This window comes from Pseudophryne corroboree, chromosome 6 (assembly GCF_028390025.1).
Source record: "Pseudophryne corroboree isolate aPseCor3 chromosome 6, aPseCor3.hap2, whole genome shotgun sequence".
Taxonomy (NCBI): Eukaryota; Metazoa; Chordata; class Amphibia; order Anura; family Myobatrachidae; genus Pseudophryne; species Pseudophryne corroboree.
The window spans coordinates 795898028-795925893 of record NC_086449.1 but is presented as its reverse complement, the minus strand read 5'-3'; the positions used below and the strand labels follow the sequence as shown (position 1 = coordinate 795925893).

Below are 27866 nucleotides of genomic sequence, written 5' to 3'. Positions count from 1 at the left end.
TTTCCCCTTATAGCTGCTGTATCTTTAATACTGCGCGTAATTAGTGCCCCCCCTCTCTTTTTTAACCCTTTCTGTAGTGTAGTGACTGCAGGGGAGAGCCAGGGAGCTTCCCTCCAACGGAGCTGTGAGGGAAAATGGCGCCAGTGTGCTGAGGAGATAGGCTCCGCCCCCTTATCGGCGGCCTTATCTCCCGTTTTTCTATGTATTCTGGCAGGGGTTAAATGCATCCATATAGCCCAGGAGCTATATGTGATGCATTTTTTGCCATCCAAGGTGTTTTTATTGCGTCTCAGGGCGCCCCCCCCCAGCGGAGTGTGAAGTGTGCTGAGAGCAATGGCGCACAGCTGCAGTGCTGTGCGCTACCTTGTTGAAGACAGGACGTCTTCTGCCGCCGATTTTCCGGACCTCTTCTGTCTTCTGGCTCTGTAAGGGGGCCGGCGGCGCGGCTCTGGGACCCATCCATGGCTGGGCCTGTGATCGTCCCTCTGGAGCTAATGTCCAGTAGCCTAAGAAGCCCAATCCACTCTGCACGCAGGTGAGTTCGCTTCTTCTCCCCTTAGTCCCTCGATGCAGTGAGCCTGTTGCCAGCAGGTCTCACTGAAAATAAAAAACCTAAAACTAAACTTTTCACTAAGCAGCTCAGGAGAGCCACCTAGTGTGCACCCTTCTCGTTCGGGCACAAAATCTTAACTGAGGCTTGGAGGAGGGTCATAGGGGGAGGAGCCAGTGCACACCAGGTAGTTCTAAAGCTTTACTTTTGTGCCCAGTCTCCTGCGGAGCCGCTATTCCCCTTGGTCCTTACGGAGTCCCCAGCATCCACTTAGGACGTTAGAGAAAAATCTTTACTTTCAAGGTGTGTGTGTCTTGTCTTTTTTTGGGTATTTTTTTAGTAGTAGTACTACAGGTACCAGCGGGCCCGTTTTTCCGCCGCATGCTGGTACTTGTGGTTCTCCAAGTACCAGCATGCGGGGGAGGCTTGCTGGGCCTTGTAGTACTGCTACTAAAAACAATATCTTTTCATTTTCACAAAAGGCTATCAGCCCCCCATCCGCAGCCAATTGGATGGGGGGGACAGCCTCGGGCTTCACCCCTGGCCCTTGGGTGGCTGGGGGGGGGGACCCCTTGATTGAAGGGGTCCCCACTCCCCCAGGGTACCCCGGCCAGGGGTGACTAGTTGGATTTTTGATGCCACGGCCGCAGGGCACTATATAAAAGTGACCCCCGGCTGTGGCATTATCTGTCCAGCTAGTGGAGCCCGGTGCTGGTTTTAAAAATACGGGGGACCCCTACGCTTTTTGTCCCCCGTATTTTTGGAACCAGGACCAGGCGCAGAGCCCGATGCTGGTTGCTTAAATATGGGGGAACCCATGTCATTTTCCCCCCCATATTTCTGCAACCAGGATCGGCTCAAAGAGCCCGAGGCTGGTTATGCTTAGGAGGGGGGACCCCACGCAATTTTTTTTTAAGTTTTACAGTGTTTATTTAAAAAAATAAAAAAAAAATGAACCCCAGCACGGATCACACAGATCCGGCCGAGATTCACTTTGAAAAAGTCGGCAGTGTTTTGCTAATCACTGCCGTAAAAAACAGAAAAAAAACACGAATGACATCGACATCGGAAAACCCGAAAAGGCAAAATACGGCAGCTTAGTAAATTAGTCGTAATCAATTCAAAAAGTTGCAATTTTACACTGTCGATGTCATTCGTGATTGAACTTTGACCTTTTTCCGAAAATTACGAATGTTAGTAAATATACCCCACTATGTGTATCTGACACTATACTGGAGACATTGTGTGTAAGGAACACTACTGTGGCTGTTATGTGTAAGGCTGCTAATTGTGTGCGTAGAGGGGGTGTGAAAACATATTTATTTATAGTCTAATAATATGAAGTTATGAGGCCACGCCCACTTTCCAAGAGGCCACGCCCACTTTTCCTGGAGCGCCCGCCGGAGACGAGGACCGCCAAACGGACCAGCAGCCACGCAGGGGTAAGCGCGGCGGCCGCTGCCCCTGGCGTGTGACACAGTGTGGGTATTGTTTTTAGTGGCTCAGCTCGCCCCTCACAGCGGAACACACACACAGCATGTTGTCCTGAGCCTAGAGACGCAGCCTGCATGTCAGCGCTGCGCTTCATACCCTTATGCCGCTATTACAGCCGGCGACCCGCTAACTGGGCCGCCTACTCACCACTCTTCATACTTCTGGCTCTGTTAGGGGTGGCGGTGTGCTGCGGAAATGTACGCTCGCCGTAGTGGGCCTTGCAAATGGTTCCCTCAGGAGCTCAGTGTCCTGTCAGCAGGGAACGGGACCATTAACCCTATAGGAGGTTGGGCCGTTCCCCCTCCCTAAGTCCCACAAAGCAGACAGGCTAGTGCCAACCAGCCCTGTCTGAGAATAACAAACAGAAAATAAATGCAGAAAACTCTTCAGGCGCTTCCCTAAGCGTGACCGACTCCTCTGGGCACATTTTCTAAACTGAGTCTGGTAGGAGGGGCATAGAGGGAGGAGCCAGCGCACACAATTGATTTCTTAAAGTGCCCAAGGCTCCTAGTGGACCCGTCTATACCCCATGGTACTAAATGGAAATGGATCCCAGTATCCTCTAGGACGTAAGAAAAAACAGACACCCAACCGACTTTTCAAACATTTGAATTCCCCCCATAATGTGCTGTGCAGTCGCTGTTGCACTACCACAAATGGATTTGGAAATATAAGTGACCCACACACACGCATGCACAAATGCACACGCATACATGCACTACAGTATGAAACTTCTGCTGTCATACTAGCATTAAGAGTTCTTTAAATTTATCTTGAAAGCGTAACTGAGTTTACACATATTTCAAATACAGAAACAAATGTAGAAATGGGGGACAATCAATGACTGCACCTTAATAACCACAAATGCGCGTTTGTGACATCACATGCCTACTTCATACTTGCCTACTCTCCCGGAATGGCCGGGAGGCTCCCAAAAATCGGGTGACCCTCCCGGCCCCCCGGAAGAGCAGGCAAGTCTCCCGATTCGTGGGGTCCCCCCTGCCCGTCCGCCCACTTAGTGTGTAAAGTGGGCGGTCCGGGCAGTTGATGACGTGATTCTTGCTGAATCGCGTCATCATAGCCACGCCCCCTGCAGTGTAATGCCGGTGATCGCGGCATTACAGAGCGGGGGCGTGGCTTAAAAGAGGCATCATCATGACCCCACCCTTGCTCCGCCCCCGTTCCACCCTTCTCCGCCCCCGTCCCGCCTCCGGCCCACCCTCTTCTCGATGTCACAGCCTCCCCTGCCCGCCCTCTGAGCCGACCTGGCTGCTCTCTCCCGCAGAGAGCAGCCAGAATGTAGGTGAGTATGGCCTACTTTTGTATAACTGCATTTAGTTTTATGGAGAAACGCATGGATTTGGAGGCCAAGATGGTGGCACCTGTGGGGGGGTGAAGTTTTACACTGCCCATTGAAAAGTATGGGGCTGACTGGGTGCTTTCCTTGCTGAATAGGAATTAGGCGCCAGAGTGCTCTTACAGAGCAAGATTTTGTAATTGGATAAATGAAATAAAAGGAGGGAAGGAGGGGTGGAGGATGCTTTGTAGAAAGACACAAAGCACTTTTGTGCTAACTCTGGGGTTCTGAAGAATGGGACTCATCCCATGCGTTTAATAGGACCAGGGGCATAGGGAGGGCGGTTCCGGTGGAGCTCGAGCTCCAGGTGCCCAAGACAGTACAGGGCGCCACAGCTCGACTACGCCGGAACCTCCGCCTGGCTGCACGCAGCCAGCTGCTGTCAGTCACTGACAGCTGAGAGCCTGAGCTGCGTCAGCTCTCTACCTCCCTCCCTCCTCCTCTCCGAGCTCTGTGACTTGCATGTAATGTCGTGACCTCACACGCACGGGCGTCAGAAGGGCGGAGACGCGGCAAGAGACGGAGCAGCAGCAGTGGTAGCAGCAGACGGGAAGCAGGAGCGGGGCAGGTGAGTACTGTTTTTTTGTTGTTGTTTATCTTTAGTGTTTGTAAGCGGCGCTACCAGGGGGCACAGCTATAGGGGGCACAAACCAGGGGGCACAATTACTCTGGGCACAGCTACAGGGGGCACAACTACTGGGGGAAAATCTACAGGGGGCACAGCTACTGGGGACACAGCTACAGGGGGCACAACTACTGGGGGCAAATCTACAGGGGGCACAGTTACTGGGGGCACAACTACTCTGGGCACAGCTACAGGGGGCACAACTACTCTGGGCACAGCTACAGGGGGCACATCTACTGGTGGCAAATCTACAGGGGACACAACTACTGAGGGCAAATCTACAGGAGGCACAGCTACAGGGGGCATAACTACTATTCTGGGCACAGCTACAGGGGGCACATCTACTGGTGGCAAATCTACAGGGGACACAACTACTGAGGGCAAATCTACAGGAGGCACAACTACAGGGGGCACAACTACTCCGGGCACAGCTACAGGGGGCACATCTACTGGTGGCAAATCTACAGGGGACACAACTACTGGGGACAAATCTACAGGGGGTACAGCTACAGGGGGCACAACTACTGGATCCATAACTACAGGGGGCATAACTGTGGCCACGCCCCTTCCCTATGAAGCCATGCTCCTATTTTTTGCCGCGCATCATGTTTGACCTATGGGTATGTGTGTGGGGGGGGGGAGGGGGGGGGGGCGCTAAAGGAAACTTTCATCCTGGATGCCACAAGGTCTAGAACTGGCCCTGGTGGCTACACCCCCAATTCAGTACAGGGGAGGGGGAGCCGAAACATATTGCTCCAGGCACCATGACACCTTGCTACACCTCTGAATAGGACGCAATTTACACCTTCCAATTGCACTTCTGCAGATAAGCGTACATACAGGCGCAGTTCCAGGAATGTAATAACTAACTACAAACACACAAAAAATCCACATGCACTATAGATAGTCCTAGTGTTCCCTCACTCTCACAATTAGTATCAGCCATACAGTATATGAAGCTAAATAGAAGAATACTTTATGAGGAAACTAATTGAAAAGTTTAAACAACTGAAATTGGAATTAGGTTGGGCTTTGCCAGGGGCGGATCCAGCAAAAAATGACAGGGGGAAACCAAGGGAAGGGGGGAGGTCAGTGGTGCCAGGTATATTTTGACAGTCACATACTACAGACAGTATCCATGACCACAATGTATTACAGACAGCACTAGTGACCACCATATACTACAGAATGTATCAGTGACCGCAATGTATTACAGACAGCACTAGTGACCGCCATATACTATAGAATGTATCAGTGACCACAATGTATTACAGACAGCACTAGTGACCACCATATACTACAGAATGTATCAGTGACCGCAATGTATTACAGAGAGCACTAGTGACCGCCATATACTATAGAATGTATCAGTGACCTCAATGTATTACAGACAGCACTAGTGACCGCCATATACTATAGAATGTATCAGTGACCACAATGTATTACAGACAGCACTAGTGACCACCATATACTACAGAATGTATCGGTGACCGCAATGTATTACAGACAGCACTAGTGACCACCATATACTATAGAATGTATCAGTGACCGCAATGTATTACAGAGAGCACTAGTGACCGCCATATACTATAGAATGTATCAGTGACCACAATGTATTACAGACAGCACTAGTGACCGCCATATACTATAGAATGTATCAGTGACCGCAATGTATTACAGGCAGCACTAGTGACCGCCATATACTATAGAATGTATCAGTGACCGCATTGTATTACAGGCAGCCTTAATGACCAACATACTGTATACTACAGACAGTATCAGTTATTTACATATACTACAGACAGCATTTGTGACTACACAAACTGTATACAACACACAGCTTTAACCACTTGCCTGGCATAGTCGCATCAGATGCGACCACACCAGCAAGTGTTTTATCTGACCTGGTCACACAGGAAGCGACCAGTCAGATAGAGAGTGTTAGCAGCGACAGGGAAGGGAAACTTCCCTCCACTTCTGCTGTTAGAGGGACCGGAAGGTACCACTGCACCTTCCCCTCAGTGTTGCCGTGCTGCCGATCACTGCTGATCGGTCAGCACGGCAGGACCCCCCCCACCCAGCGGTTGCAGACAATGGCAGCCGCTGGGAAAGTGTAAAACAACCCCGCAAGCCCCCCCAGCTTCCCCCTCCTGTGTACCTGGGAGCTGTCTTGGGTGTAAAAAGTAACGTTGTGATGGTTGCGATGATACCGATGTTACCGATCTTCCCAACCGATGTTTCAGAAAAAATGAAGAAGAAGAAAATCCCCCCCCCCCTCCATTTTATTTGATTTTTTTAAATAAAATAATTTTGGATAGGGTTAAATTCATGTTCACCTAATTCACTCATGAAAAAAATGACAATTTCTGAGCGGATTTTGGGGAAAAGAAAAAAATTATCGGTTAAGTGGTTAAACTATTAATTACATCCCTCTTAGGCTCATTACAAAAAAAACTGTCAGAATGAAAGTTTTACAAATAAAAGTGCTACATTGACAGAAGGCTATATGGTTATTGCCAGAGGTTTTTTATGGAATATAAGCCCTGACAGTGCCGCAACTTACCATTACCTACCCCCGCTGAGGGCACCCAAGTTAGATCATTTGGGACCGAGTGCTGTTTCTAACAGATAGATAGATATATATATAGATAGTGATGAGCACCGGAAATTTTTCGGGTTTTGTGTTTTGGATTTGTGTTCGGTTCCGCGGCCGTGTTTTGGGTTCGAACGCGTTTTGGCAAAACCTCACCGAATTTTTTTTGTCGGATTCGGGTGTGTTTTGGATTCGGGTGTTTTTTTCAAAAAACCCTAAAAAACAGCTTAAATCATAGAATTTGGGGGTCATTTTGATCCCAAAGTATTATTAACCTCAATAACCATAATTTCCACTCATTTTCAGTCTATTCTGAACACCTCACACCTCACAATATTATTTTTAGTCCTAAAATTTGCACCGAGGTCGCTGGATGACTAAGCTCAGCGACCCAAGTGGCCGACACAAACACCTGGCCCATCTAGGAGTGGCACTGCAGTGTCACGCAGGATGGCCCTTCCAAAAAACACCCCCCAAACAGCACATGACGCAAAGAAGAAAAAAAAGAGGCGCAATGAGGTAGCTGTGTGAGTAAGCTAAGCGACCCTAGTGGCCGACACAAACACCTGGCCCATCTAGGAGTGGCACTGCAGTGTCACGCAGGATGGCCCTTCCAAAAAACACCCCCCAAACAGCACATGACGCAAAGAAAAAAAGAGGCGCAATGAGGTAGCTGTGTGACTAAGATAAGCGACCCAAGTGGCCGACACAAACACCTGGCTCATCTAGGAGTGGCACTGCAGTGTCACGCAGGATGGCCATTCCAAAAACTACTCCCCAAACAGCACATGACGCAAAGAAAAATGAAAGAAAAAAGAGGAGCAAGATGGAATTGTCCTTGGGCCCTCCCACCCATCCTTATGTTGTATAAACAGGACATGCACACTTTAACCAACCCATCATTTCAGTGACAGGGTCTGCCACACGACTGTGACTGAAATGACGGGTTGGTTTGGACCCCCACCAAAAAAGAAGCAATTAATCTCTCCTTGCACAAACTGGCTCTACAGAGGCAAGATGTCCACCTCATCATCATCCTCCGATATATCACCGTGTACATCCCCCTCCTCACAGATTATCAATTCGTCTCCACTGGAATCCACCATCTCAGCTCCCTGTGTACTTTGTGGAGGCAATTGCTGCTGGTGAATGTCTCCACGGAGGAATTGATTATAATTCATTTTAATGAACATCATCTTCTCCACATTTTCTGGATGTAACCTCGTACGCCGATTGCTGACAAGGTGAGCGGCGGCACTAAACACTCTTTCGGAGTACACACTTGTGGGAGGGCAACTTAGGTAGAATAAAGCCAGTTTGTGCAAGGGCCTCCAAATTGCCTCTTTTTCCTGCCAGTATAAGTACGGACTGTCTGACGTGCCTACTTGGATGCGGTCACTCATATATCCTCCACCATTCTTTCAATGGGGAGAGAATCATATGCAGTGACAGTAGACGACATGTCCGTAATCGTTGTCAGGTCCTTCAGTCCGGACCAGATGTCAGCATCAGCAGTCGCTCCAGACTGCCCTGCATCACCGCCAGCGGGTGGGCTCGGAATTCTGAGCCTTTTCCTCGCACCCCCAGTTGCGGGAGAATGTGAAGGAGGAGATGTTGACAGGTCGCGTTCCGCTTGACTTGACAATTTTCTCACCAGCAGTTCTTTGAACCCCAGCAGACTTGTGTCTGCCGGAAAGAGAGATCCAAGGTAGGTTTTAAATCTAGGATCGAGCACGGTGGCCAAAATGTAGTGCTCTGATTTCAACAGATTGACCACCCGTGAATCCTTGTTAAGCGAATTAAGGGCTCCATCCACAAGTCCCACATGCCTAGCGGAATCGCTCCTTCAATGTCTCCAGCTTCTTCTGCAAAAGCCTGATGAGGGGAATGACCTGACTCAGGCTGGCAGTGTCTGAACTGACTTCACGTGTGGCAAGTTCAAAAGGTTGCAGAACCTTGCACAACGTTGAAATCATTCTCCACTGCGCTTGAGACAGGTGCATTCCACCTCCTATATCGTGCTCAGTTGTATAGGCTTGAATGGCCTTTTGCTGCTCCTCCAACCTCTGAAGCATATAGAGGGTTGAATTCCACCTCGTTACCACTTCTTGCTTCAGATGATGGCAGGGCAGGTTCAGGCGTTTTTGGTGGTGCTCCAGTCTTCTGTACGTGGTGCCTGTACGCCGAAAGTGTGCCGCAATTCTTCTGGCCACCGACAGCATCTCTTGCACGCCCCTCTCGTTTTTTAAATAATTCTGCACCACCAAATTCAAGGTATGTGCAAAACATGGGACGTGCTGGAATTTGCCCAGATTTAATGCACACACAATATTGCTGGCGTTGTCCGATGCCACAAATCCACAGGAGAGTCCAATTGGGGTAAGCCATTCTGCGATGATCTTCCTCAGTTGCCGTAAGAGGTTTTCAGCTGTGTGCGTATTCTGGAAAGCGGTGATACAAAGCGTAGCCTGCCTAGGAAAGAGTTGGCGTTTGCGAGATGCTGCTACTGGTGCCGCCGCTGCTGTTCTTGCGGCGGGAGTCAATACATCTACCCAGTGGGCTGTCACAGTCATATAGTCCTGAGTCTGCCCTGCTCCACTTGTCCACATGTCCGTGGTTAAGTGGACATTGGGTACAACTGCATTTTTTAGGACACTGGTGAGTCTTTTTCTGAGGTCTGTGTACATTTTCGGTATCGCCTGCCTAGAGAAATGGAACCTAGATGGTATTTGGTACCGGGGACACAGTACCTCCAACAAGTCTCTAGTTGGCTCTGCAGTAATGATGGATACCGGAACCACGTTTCTCACCGCCCAGGATGCCAAGGCCTCAGTTATCCGCTTTGCAGCAGGATGACTGCTGTGATATTTCATCTTCCTCGCAAAGGACTGTTGGACAGTCAATTGCTTGGTGGAAGTAGTAAAAGTGGTCTTACGACTTCCCCTCTGGGATGACCATCGACTCCCAGCAGCAACAACAGCAGCGCCAGCAGCAGTAGGCGTTACACGCAAGGATGCATCGGAGGAATCCCAGGCAGGAGAGGACTCGTCAGAATTGCCAGTGACATGGCCTGCAGGACTATTGGCATTCCTGGGGAAGGAGGAAATTGACACTGAGGGAGTTGGTGGGGTGGTTTGCGTGAGCTTGGTTACAAGAGGAAGGGATTTACTGGTCAGTGGACTGCTTCCGCTGTCGCCCAAAGTTTTTGAACTTGTCACTGACTTATGATGAATGCGCTGCAGGTGACGTATAAGGGAGGATGTTCCGAGGTGGTTAACGTCCTTACCCCTACTTATTACAGCTTGACAAAGGCAACACACGGCTTGACAAATGTTGTCCGCATTTCTGTTGAAATACTTCCACACTGAAGAGCTGATTTTTTTGGTATTTTCACCAGGCATGTCAATGGCCATATTCCTTCCACGGACAACAGGTGTCTCCCCGGGTGCCTGACTTAAACAAACCACCTCACCATCAGAATCCTCCTGGTCAATTTCCTCCCCAGCGCCAGCAACACCCATATCCTCCTCATCCTGGTGTACTTCAACACTGACATCTTCAATCTGACTATCAGGAACTGGACTGCGGGTGCTCCTTCCAGCACTTGCAGGGGGCGTGCAAATGGTGGAAGGCGCATGCTCTTCACGTCCAGTGTTGGGAAGGTCAGGCATCGCAACCGACACAATTGGACTCTCCTTGTGGATTTGTGATTTCGAAGAACGCACAGTTCTTTGCTGTGCTTTTGCCAGCTTAAGTCTTTTCATTTTTCTAGCGAGAGGCTGAGTGCTTCCATCCTCATGTGAAGCTGAACCACTAGCCATGAACATAGGCCAGGGCCTCAGCCGTTCCTTGCCACTCCGTGTGGTAAATGGCATATTGGCAAGTTTACGCTTCTCCTCCGACGATTTTATTTTAGATTTTTTAGTCCTTTTTTTACTGATATTTGGTGTTTTGGATTTTACATGCTCTGTACTATGACATTGGGCATCGGCCTTGGCAGACGACGTTGATGGCATTTCATCGTCTCGGCCACGACTAGTGGCAACAGCTTCAGCACGAGGTGGAAGTGGATCTTGATCTTTCCCTATTTTTGGAACCTCAACATTTTTGTTCTCCATATTTTAATAGGCACAACTAAAAGGCACCTCAGGTAAACAATGGAGATGGATGGATACTAGTATACTTATGGATGACGAGCGACTGCCGACACAGAGGTAGCTACAGCCGTGGACTACCGTACTGCGTCTGCTAGTATAGACTGGATGATAATGATATAAAAAATATATATATATCACTACTGCAGGACAGGTATATATTGTATAATGACGGACCTGCTGGACACTGTCAGCACTGCAGACTCCTAAACTACTAGTATGAAGAAGATAGAAGAAAAAAAAACCCACCACAGGTAGGTATACAATTATGGACGAGCGACTGCCAGTGCCGACACAGAGGTAGCTACAGCCGTGGACTACCGTACTGCGTCTGCTAGTATAGACTGGATGATAATGATATAAAAATATATATATATATCACTACTGCAGGACAGGTATATATTGTATAATGACGGACCTGCTGGACACTGTCAGCACTGCAGACTCCTAAACTACTAGTATGAAGAAGATAGAAAAAAAAAACCCACCACAAGTAGGTATACAATTATGGACGAGCGACTGCCGACACAGAGGTAGCTACAGCCGTGGACTACCGTACTGCGTCTGCTAGTATAGACTGGATGATAATGATATAAAATATATATATATATCACTACTGCAGGACAGGTATATATTGTATAATGACGGACCTGCTGGACACTGTCAGCACTGCAGACTCCTAAACTACTAGTATGAAGAAGATAGAAAAAAAAAAACCCACCACAGGTAGGTATACAATTATGGACGAGCGACTGCCGACACAGAGGTAGCTACAGCCGTGGACTACCGTACTGCGTCTGCTAGTATAGACTGGATGATAATGATATAAAATATATATACAGGGCCGGTGCAAGGTTTTTCGGCACCCCAGGCAAAACTTCACACACACACACACACACACACACCCTTCCCTCCCCCCCCCCTCCCACACCCTATAGCGGGTTGGGAAAGGTATCCCGGCACCTAGGATGCCGGGGGTCAGAAGAATGATAGCTGCATCCTGACGCTCAGTATGCTAACCCTCCCTTCTTGCAGTCTAATCCTAACACCCCCCCCCCCCCCACTGCAGCCTAACCCTCCCCTCCTGCAGCCTACCCCCAACCCTCATGCCGTAGTGTTAGAGAAGGAGCGGCCTGGGGGGATATAGGACACCCTGCTCCCCAGTCCAGGCCACCTGCCGCTGTATTAGAAATGACAAAAAAAATAAGATTTTACTTACCGATAAATCTATTTCTCGTAGTCCGTAGTGGATGCTGGGACTCCGTCAGGACCATGGGGATTAGCGGCTCCGCAGGAGACAGGGCACAAAAATAAAGCTTTAGGATCAGGTGGTGTGCACTGGCTCCTCCCCCTATGACCCTCCTCCAAGCCTCAGTTAGGATACTGTGCCCGGACGAGCGTACACAATAAGGAAGGATTTTGAATCCCGGGTAAGACTCATACCAGCCACACCAATCACACCGTACAACTTGTGATCTGAACCCAGTTAACAGTATGACAACGTAGGAGCCTCTGAACAGACGGCTCACAACAATAACAACCCGATTTTTTTGTAACAATAACTATGTACAAGTATTGCAGACAATCCGCACTTGGGATGGGCGCCCAGCATCCACTACGGACTACGAGAAATAGATTTATCGGTAAGTAAAATCTTATTTTCTCTGACGTCCTAGTGGATGCTGGGACTCCGTCAGGACCATGGGGATTATACCAAAGCTCCCAAACGGGCGGGAGAGTGCGGATGACTCTGCAGCACCGAATGAGAGAACTCCAGGTCCTCTTTAGCCAGGGTATCAAATTTGTAGAATTTTACAAACGTGTTCTCCCCCGACCACGTAGCTGCTCGGCAGAGTTGTAATGCCGAGACCCCTCGGGCAGCCGCCCAGGATGAGCCCACCTTCCTTGTGGAATGGGCCTTGACAGATTTAGGCTGTGGCAGGCCTGCCACAGAATGTGCAAGTTGAATTGTGCTACAAATCCAACGAGCAATCGTCTGCTTAGAAGCAGGAGCACCCAGCTTGTTGGGTGCATACAGTATAAACAGCGAGTCAGATTTTCTGACTCCAGCCGTCCTTGAAATATATATTTTCAATGCCCGGACAACGTCCAGCAACTTGGAATCCTCCAAATCGCTAGTAGCCGCAGGCACCACAATAGGCTGGTTCAGGGGAAACGCTGACACCACCTTAGGCAGAAACTGAGGACGCGTCCGCAGTTCTGCCCTGTCCGAATGGAAAATCAGATATGGGCTTTTATACGATAAAGCCGCCAATTCTGATACTCTCCTGGCTGAAGCCAGGGCCAGTAGCATGGTTACTTTCCACGTAAGATATTTCAAATCCACCGACTTGAGTGGCTCAAACCAATGGGATTTGAGAAAATCCAAAACTACATTAAGGTCCCACGGAGCCACTGGGGGTACAACCGGGGGCTGTATATGTAGTACTCCTTTTACAAAAGTCTGGACTTCAGGAACTGAAGCCAATTCTTTCTGGAAGAAAATCGACAGGGCCGAAATTTGAACCTTAATGGACCCCAATTTGAGGCCCATAGACAATCCTGTTTGCAGGAAATGTAGGAATCGACCCAGTTGAAATTCCTCCGTGGGGGCCTTCCTGGCCTCACACCACGCAACATATTTTCTCCAAATGCGGTGATAATGTTGTGCAGTCACCTCCTTCCTGGCTTTTACCAGTGTAGGAATGACCTCTTCCGGAATGCCTTTTTCCCTTAGAATTCGGCGTTCAACCGCCATGCCGTCAAACGCAGCCGCGGTAAGTCTTGGAATAGACACGGTCCCTGCTGAAGCAGGTCCCGTCTTAGAGGTAGAGGCCACGGATCTTCCGTGAGCATCTCCTGAAGTTCCGGGTACCAAGTTCTTCTTGGCCAATCCGGAGCCACGAGTATCGTTCTTACTCCCCTTTGCCGTATAATTCTCAGTACTTTTGGTATGAGAGGCAGAGGAGGAAACACATACACTGACTGGAACACCCACGGTGTTACCAGAGCGTCCACAGCTATTGCCTGAGGGTCTCTTGACCTGGCGCAATACCTGTCCAGTTTTTTGTTGAGGCGTGCTGAGGAAGTCTGCTTCCCAGTTGTCCACTCCCGGAATGAACACTGCTGACAGTGCTATCACATGATCTTCCGCCCAGCGAAGAATCCTTGCAGCTTCTGCCATTGCTCTCCTGCTTCTTGTGCCGCCCTGTCTGTTTACGTGGGCGACTGCCGTGATGTTGTCCGACTGGATCAACACCGGCTGACCCTGAAGCAGGGGTTTTGCCAGGCTTAGAGCATTGAATATCGCTCTTAGCTCCAGTATATTTATGTGAAGAGACATCTCCAGGCTTGACCATACTCCCTGGAAGTTTCTTCCCTGTGTGACCGCTCCCCAGCCTCTCAGACTGGCATCCGTGGTCACCAGGACCCAGTCCTGTATGCCGAATCTGCGGCCCTCTAACAGATGAGCACTCTGCAACCACCACAGAAGAGACACCCTTGTCCGTGGCGATAAGGTTATCCGCTGATGCATCTGCAGATGCGATCCGGACCATTTGTCCAGCAGATCCCACTGAAAAGTTCGTGCGTGGAATCTGCCGAATGGAATCGCTTCGTAAGAAGCCACCATCTTTCCCAGGACTCTTGTGCATTGATGCACAGACACTTTTCCTGGTTTTAGTAGGTTCCTGACAAGTTCGGATAACTCCCTGGCTTTCTCCTCCGGAAGAAACACCTTTTTCTGAACCGTGTCTAGAATCATTCCCAGGAACAGCAGACGTGTCGTCGGGTTCAATTGAGATTTTGGAAAATTCAGAATCCACCCGTGCTGTAGCAGCACTACTTGGGTTAGTGCTACTACGTCTTCCAGCTGTTCTCTGGACCTTGCCCTTATCAGGAGATCGTCCAAGTAAGGGATAATTAATACGCCTTTTCTTCGCAGAAGAAACATCATCTCGGCCATTACCTTGGTAAAGACCCGAGGTGCCGTGGACAATCCAAACGGCAGCGTCTGAAACTGATAATGACAGTTTTGCACCACGAACCTGAGGTACCCTTGGTGTGAAGGGCAAATTGGGACATGCAGGTAAGCATCCTTGATGTCCAGGGACACCATAAAGTCCCCTTCTTCCAGATTCGCTATCACTGCTCTGAGTGACTCCATCTTGAACTTGAATTTTTGTATGTACAGGTTCAAAGATTTCAGATTTAGAATAGGTCTTACCGAGCCGTCCGGCTTCGGTACCACAAATAGCGTGGAGTAATACCCCTTTCCCTGTTGTAGGAGGGGTACCTTGACTATCACCTGCTGAGAAAACAGCTTGTGAATGGCTTCCAATACCGTCGCCCTGTCTGAGGGAGACGTTGGCAAAGCAGACTTTAGGAACCGGCGAGGGGGAGACTTCTCGAATTCCAACCTGTAACCCTGAGATACTACCTGCAGGATCCAGGGGTCCACCTGTGAGCAAGCCCACTGCGCGCTGAAATTCTTGAGTCGACCCCCCACCGCTCCTGAGTCCGCTTGTAAAGCCCCAGCGTCATGCTGAGGGCTTTGCAGAACCCGGGGAGGGCTTCTGTTCCTGGGAAGGAGCTGCTTGCTGCCCTCTCTTACCCATTCCTCTGCCTCGGGGCAGATATGACTGTCCTTTTGCCCGCTTGTTCTTATAGGACCGAAAGGACTGCGGCTGAAAAGACGGTGTCTTTTTCTGTTGGGAGGGGGTCTGAGGTAAAAAGGTGGATTTCCCGGCAGTTGCCGTGGCCACCAGATTCGATAGACCCACGCCAAATAATTCCTCCCCTTTATACGGCAATACTTCCATATGCCGTTTGGAATCCGCATCACCTGACCACTGTCGCGTCCATAAACTTCTTCTGGCAGATATGGACATCGCACTTACTTCCAGGGTATCAATATTTTCAGTCAGGGAATCCGACCAGACCACCCCAGCACTGCACATCCAGGCTGAGGCGATGGCTGGTCGCAGTATAACACCAGTATGTGTGTATATACTTTTTAGGGTAGTTTCCAGCCTCCTATCAGCTGGATCCTTGAGGGCGGCCGTATCAGGAGACGGTAACGCCACTTGTTTTGATAAGCGTGTGAGCGCCTTATCCACCCTAGGGGGTGTTTCCCAGCGCGCCCTAACCTCTGGCGGGAAAGGGTATAATGCCAATAACTTTTTTGAAATTAGCACTTTTCTATCTGGGTTAACCCACGCTTCATCACATACATCATTCAATTCCTCTGATTCAGGAAAAACTACAGGTAGTTTTTTCACACCCCACATAATACCCCTTTTTGTGGTACTTGCAGTATCAGAGATATGTAAAGCCTCCTTCATTGCCGTGATCATATAACGTGTGGCCCTACTGGAAAATACGTTTGTTTCTTCACCGTCGACACTAGATTCAGTGTCCGTGTCTGGGTCTGTGTCGACCGACTGAGGTAAAGGGCGTTTTACAGCCCCTGACGGTGTCTGAGACGCCTGGGCAGGTACTAACTGGTTTGCCGGCCGTCTCATGTCGTCAACTGATTTTTGTAATGTGCTGACATTATCACGTAATTCCATAAACAAAGCCATCCATTCCGGTGTCGACTCCCTGGGGGGTGACATCACCATTACCGGCAATTGCTCTGCCTCCACACCAACATCGTCCTCATACATGTCGACACACACGTACCGACACACAGCAGACACACAGGGAATGCTCTATTGAAGACAGGACCCCACTAGCCCTTTGGGGAGACAGAGGGAGAGTTTGCCAGCACACACCCAAGCGCTATAATATATATGGGAACAACCCTATATAAGTGTTGTATCCTTATAGCAGCTTAAATATAGTAATATCGCCAAAAAAAGTGCCCCCCCTCTCTGTTTTACCCTGTTTCTGTAGTGCAGTGCAGGGGAGAGTCCTGGGAGCCTTCCTCACAGCGGAGCTGAGCAGGAAAATGGCGCTGTGTGCTGAGGAGAATAAGCCCCGCCCCCTATTTCGGCGGGCTCTTCTCCCGGAGTTTGTGAGATCTGGCAGGGGTTAATTACATCCATATAGCCTCAAGGGCTATATGTGATGTATTTTTAGCCATAAGAAAGGTATTATACATTGCTGCCCAGGGCGCCCCCCCCAGCGCCCTGCACCCTCAGTGACCGCTGTGTGAAGTGTGCTGACAACAATGGCGCACAGCTGCAGTGCTGTGCGCTACCTCATGAAGACTGAAAAGTCTTCTGCCGCCTGTTTCTGGACCTCTTCAATCTTCGGCATCTGCAAGGGGGGTCGGCGGCGCGGCTCCGGGACCGGACTCCATGGCTGGGCCTGTGTTCGATCCCTCTGGAGCTAATGGTGTCCAGTAGCCTAAGAAGCCAATCCATCCTGCACGCAGGTGAGTTCACTTCTCTCCCCTAAGTCCCTCGATGCAGTGAGCCTGTTGCCAGCAGGACTCACTGAAAATAAAAAACCTAAAAACTTTTTCTAAGCAGCTCTTTAGGAGAGCCACCTAGATTGCACCCTGCTCGGACGGGCACAAAAACCTAACTGAGGCTTGGAGGAGGGTCATAGGGGGAGGAGCCAGTGCACACCACCTGATCCTAAAGCTTTATTTTTGTGCCCTGTCTCCTGCGGAGCCGCTAATCCCCATGGTCCTGACGGAGTCCCAGCATCCACTAGGACGTCAGAGAAATAATAATTATCCTCCTAAACGGCGGGGGTGGGGAAGGAATGTGGTGTTCGGTGCTTCTACTGAATCTGCCTATGCCCTCACCAACTGCAGGCCACTAGCGATATAGTATTCATGCAGGGAACTTCTGTAACTAACAGAGTGTGAGGTACATATAGCAATACATGTACTGGTTGTTTCCCAATAAGCCCTATGGTACACATCCACTCACACGGACAAGCACACACACTGTACTGAGGCACACTTACACACACACACACTGAGGCACACCCACACACACAAACTGTCACTTACACTGAGGCACACACACACACTGACACGGAGGCACACACACTCTCATACTGAGACACACACTGTCACTCACACTGAGGCCCACACACTCACACTGAGGCACACACACACATTGACACACACACTCATACTGAGGAACACACACACTGACACTCATAGTGAGGCACACACACTCGTACTGGGAAACACTCATACTGAGACACACACACACACACACACACACACACACTGACACTCATAGTGAGGCACACACTCGTACTGAGGGGCAGATTTATTAAGCCTGGTGAAGTGATAAATTGCACGGTGATAAAGTACCAGCCAATCAGATCCTAACTGTCATGTCACAGGCTCTGTTTGAAAAATGACAGTTAGGAGCTGACTGGCTGGTGCGTTATCTCCTTCCACTTTATCACTTCACCGAGCTTAATAAATCTGCCCCTGAGACACACACACTACGGTACCACAGCAGTTACCTCCTCCAGCTCAGACTTCAGGAGCCAGTGTCAGATAGAATGGGCACAGCAGCAGACAGACCACCGGGGACCTGGCAAAGTCGGGGGCGTGGCCTAATCACGGACCTGTGACCACGCCCCCTTTATAAAAACAAACAAAACCCACCATCAAGCACCAGGCTCCGGAACCAGCCCGGCAGAGGGTATAAAGGACCAGCCGAGGGGGAGACTACCTCTCAACGGTGGATCCTGGGACACTAGGTAGTGTACAGTGGCCTGGAATGGCCAAAAAGCTTCAGCTGCTGTCAGTAAGTTCAGCAGCGCTGCAGGACCGCTTGCAGCGCTGCTACTAATGTGTCCATGCCGCCGGGTGCCCTGCTGCTGCAGTGCTGCTATTATAGCAGTCACATGGGGGCTACAGGGCAGGGAGCTAACAGACAAAATTATCAGGGCCCCTGACAGCCTCAGTGTGCCGCCCCCTCAGGTCCTGGCGCTCATAGGCAGCTGCCTAAAGCTGCCTAATGGAAGCGCCGGCCCTGTATATATATATATATATATATATCACTACTGCAGGACAGGTATATATTATATAATGACGGACCTGCTGGACACTGTCAGCACTGCAGACTCCTAAACTACTAGTATGAAGAAGATAGAAAAAAAAAAAAACCACCACAGGTAGGTATACAATTATGGACGAGCGACTGCCGACACAGAGGTAGCTACAGCCGTGGACTACCGTACTGCGTCTGCTAGTATAGACTGGATGATAATGATATAAAAAATATATATATATCACTACTGCAGGACAGGTATATATTATATAATGACGGACCTGCTGGACACTGTCAGCACTGCAGACTCCTAAACTACTAGTATGAAGAAGATAGAAATATAATGAATGACGGACCTGCTGGACACTGTCAGCAGTAGAGATGAGCGCCTGAAATTTTTCGGGTTTTGTGTTTTGGTTTTGGGTTCGGTTCCGCGGCCGTGTTTTGGGTTCGAAGTTCTTCGAACGCGTTTTGGCAAAACCTCACCGAATTTTTTTTGTCGGATTCGGGTGTGTTTTGGATTCGGGTGTTTTTTTTCCAAAAACACTAAAAAACAGCTTAAATCATAGAATTTGGGGGTCATTTTGATCCCAAAGTATTATTAACCTCAAAAACCATAATTTACACTCATTTTCAGTCTATTCTGAATACCTCACAAGGGCCCTCATTCCGAGTTGTTCGCTCGCAAGGCGATTATAGCAGAGTTACACACGCTAAGCCGCCGCCTACTGGGAGTGAATCTAAACATCTTAAATGTGCGACCGATGTATTCGCAATATTGCGATCAAAACCGAGTTAGCAGTTTCTGAGTAACTCCAGACTTACTCTGCCTGTGCGATCAATTCAGTGCTTTTCGGTCCCGGCTGACGTCATAAACACACCCAGCGTTCGCCCAAGCACTCCCACCGTTTCTCCAGACACGCCTGCGTTTTTTCCGGAAACGGTAGCGTTTCCTGCCACACGCCCCTAAAACGCCGTACATCCGCCCAGTAACACCCATTTCCTGTCAATCACAATGCGTTCTCCGGAGCGACGAAAAAGCCGTGAGTAAAATTACTTTCTTCTTAGTAAAGTTACTTGACGCATGCGCAGTGCGAACATTACGCATGCGCACTAAGAGAATTCTCACTGCGATGCGATGAAAAATACCGAGCGAACAACTCGGAATGAGGGCCAATATTATTTTTAGTCCTAAAATTTGCACCGAGGTCGCTGTGTGAGTAAGATAAGCGACCCTAGTGGCCGACACAAACACCGGGCCCATCTAGGAGTGGCACTGCAGTGTCACGCAGGATGTCCCTTCCAAAAAACCCTCCCCAAACAGCACATGACGCAAAGAAAAAAAGAGGCGCAATGAGGTAGCTGTGTGAGTAAGATTAGCGACCCTAGTGGCCGACACAAACACCGGGCCCATCTAGGAGTGGCACTGCAGTGTCACGCAGGATGGCCCTTCCAAAAAACCCTCCCCAAACAGCACATGACGCAAAGAAAAAAAGAGGCGCAATGAGGTAGCTGTGTGAGTAAGATTAGCGACCCTAGTGGCCGACACAAACACCGGGCCCATCTAGGAGTGGCACTGCAGTGTCACGCAGGATGGCCCTTCCAAAAAACCCTCCCCAAACAGCACATGACGCAAAGAAAAAAAGAGGCGCAATGAGGTAGCTGACTGTGTGAGTAAGATTAGCGACCCTAGTGGCCGACACAAACACCGGGCCCATCTAGGAGTGGCACTGCAGTGTCACGCAGGATGGCCCTTCCAAAAAACCCTCCCCAAACAGCACATGACGCAAAGAAAAAAAGAGGCGCAATGAGGTAGCTGTGTGAGTAAGATTAGCGACCCTAGTGGCCGACACAAACACCGGGCCCATCTAGGAGTGGCACTGCAGTGTCACGCAGGATGGCCCTTCCAAAAAACCCTCCCCAAACAGCACATGACGCAAAGAAAAAAAGAGGCGCAATGAGGTAGCTGTGTGAGTAAGATTAGCGACCCTAGTGGCCGACACAAACACCGGGCCCATCTAGGAGTGGCACTGCAGTGTCACGCAGGATGTCCCTTCCAAAAAACCCTCCCCAATCAGCACATGATGCAAAGAAAAAGAAAAGAAAAAAGAGGTGCAAGATGGAATTGTCCTTGGGCCCTCCCACCCACCCTTATGTTGTATAAACAAAACAGGACATGCACACTTTAACCAACCCATCATTTCAGTGACAGGGTCTGCCACACGACTGTGACTGATATGACGGGTTGGTTTGGACCCCCCCCCAAAAAAGAAGCAATTAATCTCTCCTTGCACAAACTGGCTCTACAGAGGCAAGATGTCCACCTCATCTTCACCCTCCGATATATCACCGTGTACATCCCCCTCCTCACAGATTATCAATTCGTCCCCACTGGAATCCACCATCTCAGCTCCCTGTGTACTTTGTGGAGGCAATTGCTGCTGGTCAATGTCTCCGCGGAGGAATTGATTATAATTCATTTTAATGAACATCATCTTCTCCACATTTTCTGGATGTAACCTCGTACGCCGATTGCTGACAAGGTGAGCGGCGGCACTAAACACTCTTTCGGAGTACACACTTGTGGGAGGGCAACTTAGGTAGAATAAAGCCAGTTTGTGCAAGGGCCTCCAAATTGCCTCTTTTTCCTGCCAGTATAAGTACGGACTGTGTGACGTGCCTACTTGGATGCGGTCACTCATATAATCCTCCACCATTCTATCAATGTTGAGAGAATCATATGCAGTGACAGTAGACGACATGTCCGTAATCGTTGTCAGGTCCTTCAGTCCGGACCAGATGTCAGCATCAGCAGTCGCTCCAGACTGCCCTGCATCACCGCCAGCGGGTGGGCTCGGAATTCTGAGCCTTTTCCTCGCACCCCCAGTTGCGGGAGAATGTGAAGGAGGAGATGTTGACAGGTCGCGTTCCGCTTGACTTGACAATTTTGTCACCAGCAGGTCTTTCAACCCCAGCAGACCTGTGTCTGCCGGAAAGAGAGATCCAAGGTAGGCTTTAAATCTAGGATCGAGCACGGTGGCCAAAATGTAGTGCTCTGATTTCAACAGATTGACCACCCGTGAATCCTTGTTAAGCGAATTAAGGGCTGCATCCACAAGTCCCACATGCCTAGCGGAATCGCTCCCTTTTAGCTCCTTCTTCAATGCCTCCAGCTTCTTCTGCAAAAGCCTGATGAGGGGAATGACCTGACTCAGGCTGGCAGTGTCTGAACTGACTTCACGTGTGGCAAGTTCAAAGGGCATCAGAACCTTGCACAACGTTGAAATCATTCTCCACTGCGCTTGAGACAGGTGCATTCCATCTCCTATATCGTGCTCAATTGTATAGGCTTGAATGGCCTTTTGCTGCTCCTCCAACCTCTGAAGCATATAGAGGGTTGAATTCCACCTCGTTACCACTTCTTGCTTCAGATGATGGCAGGGCAGGTTCAGTAGTTTTTGGTGGTGCTCCAGTCTTCTGTACGTGGTGCCTGTACGCCGAAAGTGTCCCGCAATTTTTCTGGCCACCGACAGCATCTCTTGCACGCCCCTGTCGTTTTTTAAAAAATTCTGCACCACCAAATTCAAGGTATGTGCAAAACATGGGACGTGCTGGAATTTGCCCATATTTAATGCACACACAATATTGCTGGCGTTGTCCGATGCCACAAATCCACAGGAGAGTCCAATTGGGGTAAGCCATTCCGCGATGATCTTCCTCAGTTGCCGTAAGAGGTTTTCAGCTGTGTGCGTATTCTGGAAAGCGGTGATACAAAGCGTAGCCTGCCTAGGAAAGAGTTGGCGTTTGCGAGATGCTGCTACTGGTGCCGCCGCTGCTGTTCTTGCGGCGGGAGTCCATACATCTACCCAGTGGGCTGTCACAGTCATATAGTCCTGACCCTGCCCTGCTCCACTTGTCCACATGTCCGTGGTTAAGTGGACATTGGGTACAACTGCATTTTTTAGGACACTGGTGAGTCTTTTTCTGACGTCCGTGTACATTCTCGGTATCGCCTGCCTACAGAAGTGGAACCTAGATGGTATTTGGTAACGGGGGCACACTGCCTCAATAAATTGTCTAGTTCCCTGTGAACTAACGGCGGATACCGGACGCACGTCTAACACCAACATAGTTGTCAAGGACTCAGTTATCCGCTTTGCAGTAGGATGACTGCTGTGATATTTCATCTTCCTCGCAAAGGACTGTTGAACAGTCAATTGCTTACTGGAAGTAGTACAAGTGGGCTTACGACTTCCCCTCTGGGATGACCATCGACTCCCAGCGGCAACAACAGCAGCGCCAGCAGCAGTAGGCGTTACACGCAAGGATGCATCGGAGGAATCCCAGGCAGGAGAGGACTCGTCAGACTTGCCAGTGACATGGCCTGCAGGACTATTGGCATTCCTGGGGAAGGAGGAAATTGACACTGAGGGAGTTGGTGGGGTGGTTTGCGTGAGCTTGGTTACAAGAGGAAGGGATTTACTGGTCAGTGGACTGCTTCCGCTGTCACCCAAAGTTTTTGAACTTGTCACTGACTTATTATGAATGCGCTGCAGGTGACGTATAAGGGAGGATGTTCCGAGGTGGTTAACGTCCTTACCCCTACTTATTACAGCTTGACAAAGGGAACACACGGCTTGACACCTGTTGTCCGCATTTCTGGTGAAATACCTCCACACCGAAGAGCTGATTTTTTTGGTATTTTCACCTGGCATGTCAACGGCCATATTCCTCCCACGGACAACAGGTGTCTCCCCGGGTGCCTGACTTAAACAAACCACCTCACCATCAGAATCCTCCTGGTCAATTTCCTCCCCAGCGCCAGCAACACCCATATCCTCCTCATCCTGGTGTACTTCAACACTGACATCTTCAATCTGACTATCAGGAACTGGACTGCGGGTGCTCCTTCCAGCACTTGCAGGGGGCGTGCAAATGGTGGAAGGCGCATGCTCTTCACGTCCAGTGTTGGGAAGGTCAGGCATCGCAACCGACACAATTGGACTCTCCTTGTGGATTTGGGATTTCAAAGAACGCACAGTTCTTTGCGGTGCTTTTGCCAGCTTGAGTCTTTTCAGTTTTCTAGCGAGAGGCTGAGTGCTTCCATCCTCATGTGAAGCTGAACCACTAGCCATGAACATAGGCCAGGGCCTCAGCCGTTCCTTGCCACTCCGTGTGGTAAATGGCATATTGGCAAGTTTACGCTTCTCCTCCGACAATTTTATTTTAGGTTTTGGAGTCCTTTTTTTACTGATATTTGGTGTTTTGGTTTTGACATGCTCTGTACTATGCCATTGGGCATCGGCCTTGGCAGACGACGTTGCTGGCATTTCATCGTCTCGGCCATGACTAGTGGCAGCAGCTTCAGCACGAGGTGGAAGTGGATCTTGATCTTTCCCTAATTTTGGAACCTCAACATTTTTGTTCTCCATATTTTAATAGGCACAACTAAAAGGCACCTCAGGTAAACAATGGAGATGGATGGATTGGATACTAGTATACAATTATGGACGGGCTGCCGAGTGCCGACACAGAGGTAGCCACAGCCGTGAACTACCGCACTGTACTGTGTCTGCTGCTAATATATAGACTGGTTGATAAAGAGATAGTATACTCGTAACTAGTATGTATGTATAAAGAAAGAAAAAAAAAACACGGTTAGGTCACTGGTATATACAATTATGGACGGGCTGCCGAGTGCCGACACAGAGGTAGCCACAGCCGTGAACTACCGCACTGTACTGTGTCTGCTGCTAATATATAGACTGGTTGATAAAGAGATAGTATACTCGTAACTAGTATGTATGTATAAAGAAAGAAAAAAAAACCACGGTTAGGTGGTATATACAATTATGGACGGGCTGCCGAGTGCCGACACAGAGGTAGCCACAGCCGTGAACTACCGCACTGTACTGTGTCTGCTGCTAATATATAGACTGGTTGATAAAGAGATAGTATACTCGTAACTAGTATGTATGTATAAAGAAAGAAAAAAAAACCACGGTTAGGTCACTGGTATATACAATTATGGACGGGCTGCCGAGTGCCGACACAGAGGTAGCCACAGCCGTGAACTACCGCACTGTACTGTGTCTGCTGCTAATATATAGACTGGTTGATAAAGAGATAGTATACTCGTAACTAGTATGTATGTATAAAGAAAGAAAAAAAAACCACGGTTAGGTGGTATATACAATTATGGACGGGCTGCCGAGTGCCGACACAGAGGTAGCCACAGCCGTGAACTACCGCACTGTACTGTGTCTGCTGCTAATATATAGACTGGTTGATAAAGAGATAGTATACTCGTAACTAGTATGTATGTATAAAGAAAGAAAAAAAAACCACGGTTAGGTGGTATATACAATTATGGACGGGCTGCCGAGTGCCGACACAGAGGTAGCCACAGCCGTGAACTACCGCACTGTACTGTGTCTGCTGCTAATATATAGACTGGTTGATAAAGAGATAGTATACTCGTAACTAGTATGTATGTATAAAGAAAGAAAAAAAAACCACGGTTAGGTGGTATATACAATTATGGACGGGCTGCCGAGTGCCGACACAGAGGTAGCCACAGCCGTGAACTACCGCACTGTACTGTGTCTGCTGCTAATATATAGACTGGTTGATAAAGAGATAGTATACTCGTAACTAGTATGTATGTATAAAGAAAGAAAAAAAAACCACGGTTAGGTCACTGGTATATACAATTATGGACGGGCTGCCGAGTGCCGACACAGAGGTAGCCACAGCCGTGAACTACCGCACTGTACTGTGTCTGCTGCTAATATATAGACTGGTTGATAAAGAGATAGTATACTCGTAACTAGTATGTATGTATAAAGAAAGAAAAAAAAACCACGGTTAGGTGGTATATACAATTATGGACGGGCTGCCGAGTGCCGACACAGAGGTAGCCACAGCCGTGAACTACCGCACTGTACTGTGTCTGCTGCTAATATAGACTGGTTGATAAAGAGATAGTATACTACTAATATTATATACTGGTGGTCAGGTCACTGGTCACTAGTCACACTGGCAGTGGCACTCCTGCAGCAAAAGTGTGCACTGTTTAATTTTAATATAATATTATGTACTCCTGGCTCCTGCTATAACCTATAACTGGCACTGCAGTAGTGCTCCCCAGTCTCCCCCACAATTATAAGCTGTGTGAGCTGAGCAGTCAGACAGATATATAATATATATAGATGATGCAGCACACTGGCCTGAGCCTGAGCAGTGCACACAGATATGGTATGTGACTGACTGAGTCACTGTGTGTATCGCTTTTTTCAGGCAGAGAACGGATATATTAAATAAACTGCACTGTGTGTCTGGTGGTCACTCACTATATAATATATTATGTACTCCTGGCTCCTGCTATAACCTATAACTGGCACTGCAGTAGTGCTCCCCAGTCTCCCCCACAATTATAAGCTGTGTGAGCTGAGCAGTCAGACAGATATATATAATATTATATATAGATAATAGATGATGCAGCACACTGGCCTGAGCCTGAGCAGTGCACACAGATATGGTATGTATGTGACTGAGTCACTGTGTGCTGTGTATCGCTTTTTTCAGGCAGAGAACGGATTATAAATAAAAGTGGTGGTCAGTCACTGGTCACTATCAGCAAAACTCTGCACTGTACACTACTGAGTACTCCTAATGCTCCCCAAAATTAGTAAATCAAGTGTCTAAACGGAGAGGACGCCAGCCACGTCCTCTCCCTATCAATCTCAATGCACGTGTGAAAATGGCGGCGACGCGCGGCTCCTTATATAGAATCCGAGTCTCGCGATAGAATCCGAGCCTCGCGAGAATCCGACAGCGTCATGATGACGTTCGGGCGCGCTCGGGTTAACCGAGCAAGGCGGGAAGATCCGAGTCGCTCGGACCCGTGAAAAAAAACATGAAGTTCTGGTGGGTTCGGATTCAGAGAAACCGAACCCGCTCATCTCTAAGCAGAATGCGTTTATAGAATAAAAAAAAAAAACACCACACGAGTGTTTAACTTTTTCAGGCAGACAATATACTGGTGGTCACTGCTGGTCAGTCACACTGGCACTCTGGCAGCAAAAGTGTGCACTGTTAAATATGTACTCCTGCTATAACTGCTCCCCAGTCTCCCCCACAATTAAGCTGTGTGAGCAGTGAGCACTCAGCACAGTCAGATATACATAGATGATATTATCATGCAGCACACTGAGGCTGAGCACAGATATGGTATGTGACTGTGTATCGTTTTTTTTCAGGCAGAGAACGGATTATATTAAATAATAAATAAAACTGGTGGTCACTAGTATAACTATCAGCAAAACTCTGCACTCTCTGAGTACTCCTAATGCTCCAGTAAATCAAGTGTCTCACTCTCTATCTAAACGGAGAGGACGCTAGAATACGAGCCTCGCGAGAATCCGACAGCGGGATGATGACGTTCGGGCGCGCTCGGGTTAGCCGAGCAAGGCGGGAAGATCCGAGTCTGCCTCGGACCCGTGTAAAAAGCGTGAAGTTCGGGGGGGTTCGGTTTCCGAGAAACCGAACCCGCTCATCACTAATTATAGAGTGATTGGTTCATTCAGCACTCTGTTAAACTAAAGACATCCACCTGTGCGCCATTGCTGAAATAAGCATAACAATCCAAGTGTGATATCCGCCTCATGGTGGCAATACAGGATTTGATTTCAGATGCAGAATTTTATTATCAACGTTTCGGGGTTAGTTGTACCCTATCATCAGGGGAAATATACAAACAGTAGTAGAGATAGCTTACCTTATATCCTCATAGTGTACACACACCTGCAGCACGCACTGGAGACGGGTCCACGTGACTGGTAGGGGGCAGCGCGTTCCGACGACGTCACCTCTCTGTTCCCCCGGTGGTCGCTATGCCAACACTGAATGTTCCTCCTGCTCCAGCTGCCTGCCGAAAGAAAGTGCCCAGTTTAAGCATAAGGTGTATAAGGTGCAAAAAAACCCTGGACACGTGAAGTTATTTTATTTTATCATGTCCCGCTTTGGTTGCTTAGCCTGTGTCTGAACTGCCGCTCCCCCTTTTAACCTAATTTATGCACTTTTTTTGCACATAGTGGATTTTATGCTTAAACCAGATATATA

At 48.9% G+C, this 27866-nt stretch overlaps 1 protein-coding gene across 1 annotated transcript in view; it reads right to left on the bottom strand.

The window, feature by feature from the left end:
* The window catches only part of WNT7B (Wnt family member 7B), a 262108-nt gene extending 234484 nt beyond the window's left edge, over window positions 1-27624 (bottom strand). Inside the window, exon 1 of the mRNA XM_063928884.1 lies at window positions 27523-27624. The gene's annotated coding sequence lies outside the window, so the exon portion shown is untranslated. The remainder of the gene's footprint in view (window positions 1-27522) is intronic.
* Between the last annotated feature and the right edge of the window lie 242 nt (window positions 27625-27866).